General features: G+C 43.6%; 1 non-coding gene across 1 annotated transcript; it reads left to right on the forward strand.

Annotated features, from left to right (window-relative positions):
- Positions 1 to 4,977: 4,977 nt before the first annotated feature.
- On the forward strand, positions 4,978 to 5,031 carry LOC118940652. Its single transcript, XR_005037239.1, has one exon. It is a non-coding gene; the product is annotated as a U7 small nuclear RNA (small nuclear RNA).
- The last annotated feature ends 1,169 nt before the right edge of the window (positions 5,032 to 6,200 follow it).

Raw genomic sequence — 6,200 nt, forward strand, 5'->3', positions numbered from 1 at the left:
CAGTTCCCAAGGCATAAAGAAAAGAGTTCAGGCCAGAGGCGGGTTGCCCCGGGCCAGGGGGTAGCTTTGAGGTCGATTTTTGAACATCTTGGTGCTTCTGGTCAGCGGCGGACGTCTTGGCACAGATGCCGTGCTGGGTCAAACAAGAGCGGGTGAAAGCTAATTCTTCTGTGAGGTGGGGGAAGGAGCAGACCTAGCAACCATAACTGGAAGCCGAGGGTGTGAGCATGTTCTCGGGGCTCTCCTCCTCAAGCATTTACTGTGGCAACAGTGCTCCCAAGTGGCTAGGTCAATGGGGGCAAGATACTGGTTGCCAACATCCCCAAACCCAGTGTGGGCTGGTTATCAGAATAGCGGTACGACAAAAGCCCATTGTTTCTACACAAGGCTCTGCCCCTTCAGGACATAATTTTGGCATTGTGCTCCATCCAGTGGCGGGCAGGTATAGTTTCCCGATGGGTGATGAGGACAATGACGAGGGGGTATGGTCTGCAGTTCGCTATGCGTCCTCCTCCTTTCGTGGCGTGATTATGTCACTTGTACCAATGTCCTAGCGCCTGTCTTGAGAGAAGAGATTTCCTCTCTCATTCAAAAGCAAGCTATTCAGGTGCGTCCTTTCCTAGACTTGCATGTTTTAAACAAGCACCTCAAGGTTTGCAAGTTCAAAATTCTCACACTTAGCCGGCTATTGCAGTCCGTGCATCGCAGTGATTGGTTCACATCCATAGATCTGAAGGATGTGTATTTTCATGTGGCTAAAGATCCTCCTCACACAAAGTTCTGGTCCTGCCTAGTGGTGGTGGTGGCTTTGGCACCGGTGCGGTGCCAGGGGATCAGTGTATTGGCATATTTGGAGGATTGGCTAGTCGTAGCGGAGTTGAGGGAGCCGTTGGAGCTCCACACTGCCATGCTGGTTTCCAATATTCAGTCTCAGTGGTTCATAATGAATCACAAGAAAAGTTGTTTGAATCTGGCTCAGCGCATTCAGTTTCTGGGTCTTGTTCTGGACTCGGTTCTGAATCATGTGTTATTGTCCCAACATAGGGTCGCATTCCGGCTCTGTCTAGCACAGTTCCTCTATGATAGCTGTGGTGCCTCTGGGACCCTTGTTGATGCGTCTGTTTCAGCGCTGGGTTATTGCTACATGTCTGGACGCATCTCGCTACTGCCATCGGTTGCTCAAGGTATCCCTGTCGTGCCTAAGGTCGATGACTCCTTGGCGGGACTTGTCTCGCTCGGCATCCATTGGTCCGTTGGCCATGATTTCAGTTTTCTTCCTGTGAATATCATTGGTCATTGACTCCCCATAGTATGTTATATATTAGTTATATTCATAACTGTATGTACTCCTCTAGGACCCTGAAGAGGGACCGCTTGTGTTTAGGAACTCCTCTCATGCCACTGCCAGATGACACCACTTGTCTTCCGCCCCTGATGCGGGCACCAGGTCCATAATGAGACTGATTCAAATAATAATTTAGGGGAAGAAAGATATGGGATTGATTGTAAGAGGATCAAAATATCAAGTATTTGTTGTTCTCTCCATCTGACTACTTATAACTAACCAGGCTAAAAACAATGGCCTATCTTCACCCTCAATCTGGACGGATAAACCAGGCTGGCACTGGGTCCAGGGAGAGTGAAGACTGATGGGGAGAAGGAGGGGAAGGTGGAGGGAGCCATGGAGATTAATGTGAGCCTCTACTTTGCGGCACACAATGGCAGATTGGGTAACACATGATTTACGGGAGGGACAGACTTTGGTGGTGTCCTCCTCTCTCTCTTTCTCTCTCATTCCAAGCACGCCAAGTCCAGGGAGTGGCCCTCTAAGGCGATCCTCTTTCTGCTTCACACACCACCCGGCCCGGCGGTGTCTGTGAAACCTGAGAGACCCTGGACAGGGACAAGCCCCGTGAGGGAGGGCAGCAGGGGGACAGCTCCAGCTTCAGGGTGTTGCTGAGGGGGAAAGTGTCTGATGCCTTCCCCTAGCAGTGAGGTGGGGGAACCATGTCTGGCCACAGGACTGTTGGAGAGATGAGAAGAGAAGAGGGAAGGCCACCCGACGTCTGTAAGAGGATCGGGTTTCCTCACAACTTGTTGCCCAATGCTAAATAAACTCTGGCATGCGGTGTCGACACCTAATCTGGACTAAAAGGGCCGCTGGAGTAGTTCTCTCCAGAGCAGTACCCATATCCTTTCCCTTGTTCTTTTAACCCTTCTCCCCTCACCCTCACCCAGTCCTCCTTGCCTGGCATGGTCTGGTCAAACTCCCTCCCTGGTCCCTCAGTGGTGCTCCACAAGTCTGTCTCTGTCCCTCTCTGGTGTTCCACAAGACTGTCTCTCTCTCTCTCCCGTCATTGGTGTGCTAATGAGGTAGTGAGGGAATGCCTGACTATGTCTCTTGGGGGCATAATGGGAGAGGGGTCAGAACAGGAGTTCCCTTTAGCCACTGTGACAGAGGGGACTGCCTCCCGCCTCCATTCCTCTCAAAGTGAGCAGGTCTGTGACAGCTGTCCCTCTGCACTGTCAATCACTCTGAATTACACACTGAAAGGGACACGGCTTTGTGGTTGAAAACAAAACAGGGATTATATGGAATAGTAAACGTAGAATGTGCCATTGAGACTAATGATGTGATAAGAAGGTACTTTTGGATCTAGGATGAACTTACTAAATGAAATGACATTTTATTGGTCGTGTACACATATTTGGGTGTAGCAAAATGCTTATGTTCCTAGCTCCAACAGTGCAACAATACAAAACAATACACACAAATCCCCCAAATAAAAATAAAGGAATGAACTAATATAGAAATATTAGAACGAGCATGTCAGAGTCCAGAATATAAATATATGTGTATATGATGGTGTGTATAGACATTATGGACGGTATATGAATAGAAAAGGTGTGTACAGCAGTAGTTATATTGGATGATCCTTGACTAGAATACAGTGATTCTCAATATTATATATAGTCAATGAATTAAGTCTATTGACACACGTGTGCTTCAATCTAAACAACAGAATGAAAAAATCCCCATCAAAATTGCATGAGCTGCATCTCAATCCACCACATCCGCCTATGTCAGCCTTCCACATCTACAGTGGAAGGTGACCGAGCTATAGCGGTGTTTGTCAGACCTTGAGACATTGCGAAAATCGGTCTTTTCACAAAAACGTCTGTTGTGTCCGAATGGTTTGGGCTACAAACTATTATGACCACACTGTGGAAAGGGGATACTCTCACGAACACAATGTTGCTTTACTACCCTTACAAGTGTCATGGGACTTGTCAGAAGGTAACCCATACACATGAATAGAAATATGGAGGTAGTTTTATGCCAACAGAATGATTGTTTAAATATGTGTCCAAAAAAAACGTTATATTTCCTGAGCTTTCTTCTAACTCCTAGATATAGGACAGACACTTTAAAACCTTATTCCTTATGATTTATTTTTGGACTGTATTTTTTTATACCTGAAGGGGTCATTTGATTCGAAATCATAACTAAATGATCCATGGTATATGACCATCTTAAAATTATTCCATATGTTAGCTTAGTAGAACTCCTCCTCCTCCAACATCTTAGACTTTTAGAGGTTTAAGACAAGAATATCTGATGTCTCCTAACTGTTTTGCCTTTTCAGGTTCCCAACAATGGTTTCACTGAAAACAAACATCACTTGATGAACAAGGAGCCGTTGTGACTTAAGTTGTGGCTGCCTAGGCAGTACATCATAAGAGAATAACTCTCACATCAATTATTCAACCTTATTGAATGGAATAGGTTTATTCTGCTCTCCTTCTCACAACAGAAACCTGCAGTGCTGAGCTGGCCAGCAGCCTCTGAGAGGAGCCCTCAGCAAGCAGCATGCAATAACGTTATCATCACAAAGACATAGAACCAATCAATACCACATGCCCCTGTGAAGATCAAGCTAATGCACAGTCCTGATTGAGGCTTGTTAGCCAAGAAAGAGAGATCTACTAGAGAGGACGGATAGAGTGAGGGAACGAGGGAGAGAAGAAAAAAAATCGATGACCCCCACCCCTCCCCTTCTCTCTCTCCCGGCCCTCATTCAAGCGTGTGAGGCACCGGTAATGCCGACTGCTCTAACAGTAAAACTGGAAGATTCCACAAATCAGCATGTCGCTGAGTTTATAAGGCAAAAAAAGGGAGAAGGAAGGAAGGCTTAATAACAGTGTGTATTTATATTGAGTCCTCCTATGAAGATGTGTTCCAGCCCGTGCCAAAGCAGTATGCATTATTGGGTTCCATTAGGTTGCATCGGTGGTTTACATCACTGGTTGAAAGAGTTCCCACCAAGATATATGTAAGGCCCATTAGATTTGAAATGCTTCTCTTTCCAGCAGAAAGAACCCTGTACTAATCAGCTGCGGGACACATTTCTTTGGACACAATCGTCAGTTCCAGAGATATAATAGACTATAGCATTATTTCATGCTAACACGGTTTCTCATTGAAAATGTACAACAACTGTCTTGGCTGCTTTACCCATGAGGGTCCTCTGCCTAGTGTTGCTTTTCTTATTAACACTCTACCCACATAAAAAAAATATTACAGTTTACCACAGAATTATGTAGTATACTGTAGAATACTATATTGCACACTATAGTATCCCTCGATCGTGTGTAGTACTTCGTATAGAATTGTGTAGTATACTATAGAATATCCACAAAAAAAACGGTGTATTAAATACTACAGAAATGTCTACAAAAACACTACCGTCCTTAGAAACACACAAAAAAAAATGACTATAGCAAATACTACAGTATTCTATTTGCATATACCCTGCCCATTCCCCTCCCCCATAACCCAATTTGTGCCACCCGTAAGTAAGAAACCTACATGCCAAGTATAGGGCATACAGAATATTGTGTTCCCTATGATTATAGAAAAACATTCTCTGGGTTTTGAACTCTCTGTTCAGAACCCAGTCCTACCTACTGTTATGGAACAGTTGCTCTTTCAGTATTTCTCCAGTAGGTTTCCTCAAAGAGAAAGCCCCCCCCCCCCCCCCAAGATAATAAAACAAAAACACTTCAGCAAATTCTACAGTAATGTGACCAGAAACGCTACAGTAAATACTACACTATACCGTACTACAATCCACAAAAACACTACAGTAAATACTACACTATACCGTACTACAATCCACAAAAACACTACAGTAAATACAAAAGTATAATATAATCCACAAAAACACTACAGTAAATACTATTGTATACTACAGTCAGCAAAAACACTACAGTAAATACTATTGTATACTACAGTCAGCAAAAACACTACAGTAAATACTATTGTATACTACAGTCAGCAAAAACATTACACTAAGTACTATAGTATATACTACTACGTTTTAAAAACAGTATTTATAAAGTATACTGCCAGTAAAGTATGCAAAGACACTACAGTGAATACTATAATATTCATAAAATTGTATACACTACAGCGGGTAGTGTCTCCCCCTGCAAGATTTCACCTACCCTCATCAATCATTTTGTCAACACTACCGCTAAAAGGTTTTAGAACACCTACTCATTCAAGGGTTTTTCTTTATTTTTACTATTTTCTACATTGTATAATAATAGTGAAGACATCAAAACTATGAAATAACACATATGGAATCATGTAGAAGCCAAAAATATATGTTCTATTTGAGATTCTTCAAATAACCACCTTTTGCCTTGATAACAGCTTTGCACACTCTTGGCATTCTCTCAACCAGCTTCATGAGGTAGTCACCTGGAATGCATTTCAATTAACAGGTGTGCCTTCTTAAAAGTACATTTTTGGAATTTCTTTCATTTTTAATGCCTTTGAGCCAATCAGTTGTGTTGTGACAAGGTAGGGGAGTATACAGAAGCGCAGTCACAAAAAAATAAATCGCTATGATGAAACTGGCTCTCATGAGGATCTCCACAGGAATGGAAGGAATCTCCGCATGTGCATTCCCCACCGTAAAGCATGGAGGAGGAGGTGTTATGGTGTGGGGGTGTTGTGCTGGTGACACTGTCTGTGATTTATTTAGAATTCAAGGCACACTTAACTAGCATGGCTACCACAGCATTCTGCAGCGATATGCCATCCCTTCTGGTTTGCACTTAGTGGGACTCATTTGTTTTTCAACAGAACAATGATCCAACACACCTCCAGGCTGTGTAAGGGTTATTTTACC

Source organism: Oncorhynchus mykiss, chromosome 17 (genome assembly GCF_013265735.2).
Source record: "Oncorhynchus mykiss isolate Arlee chromosome 17, USDA_OmykA_1.1, whole genome shotgun sequence".
Lineage (NCBI taxonomy): Eukaryota > Metazoa > Chordata > Actinopteri > Salmoniformes > Salmonidae > Oncorhynchus > Oncorhynchus mykiss.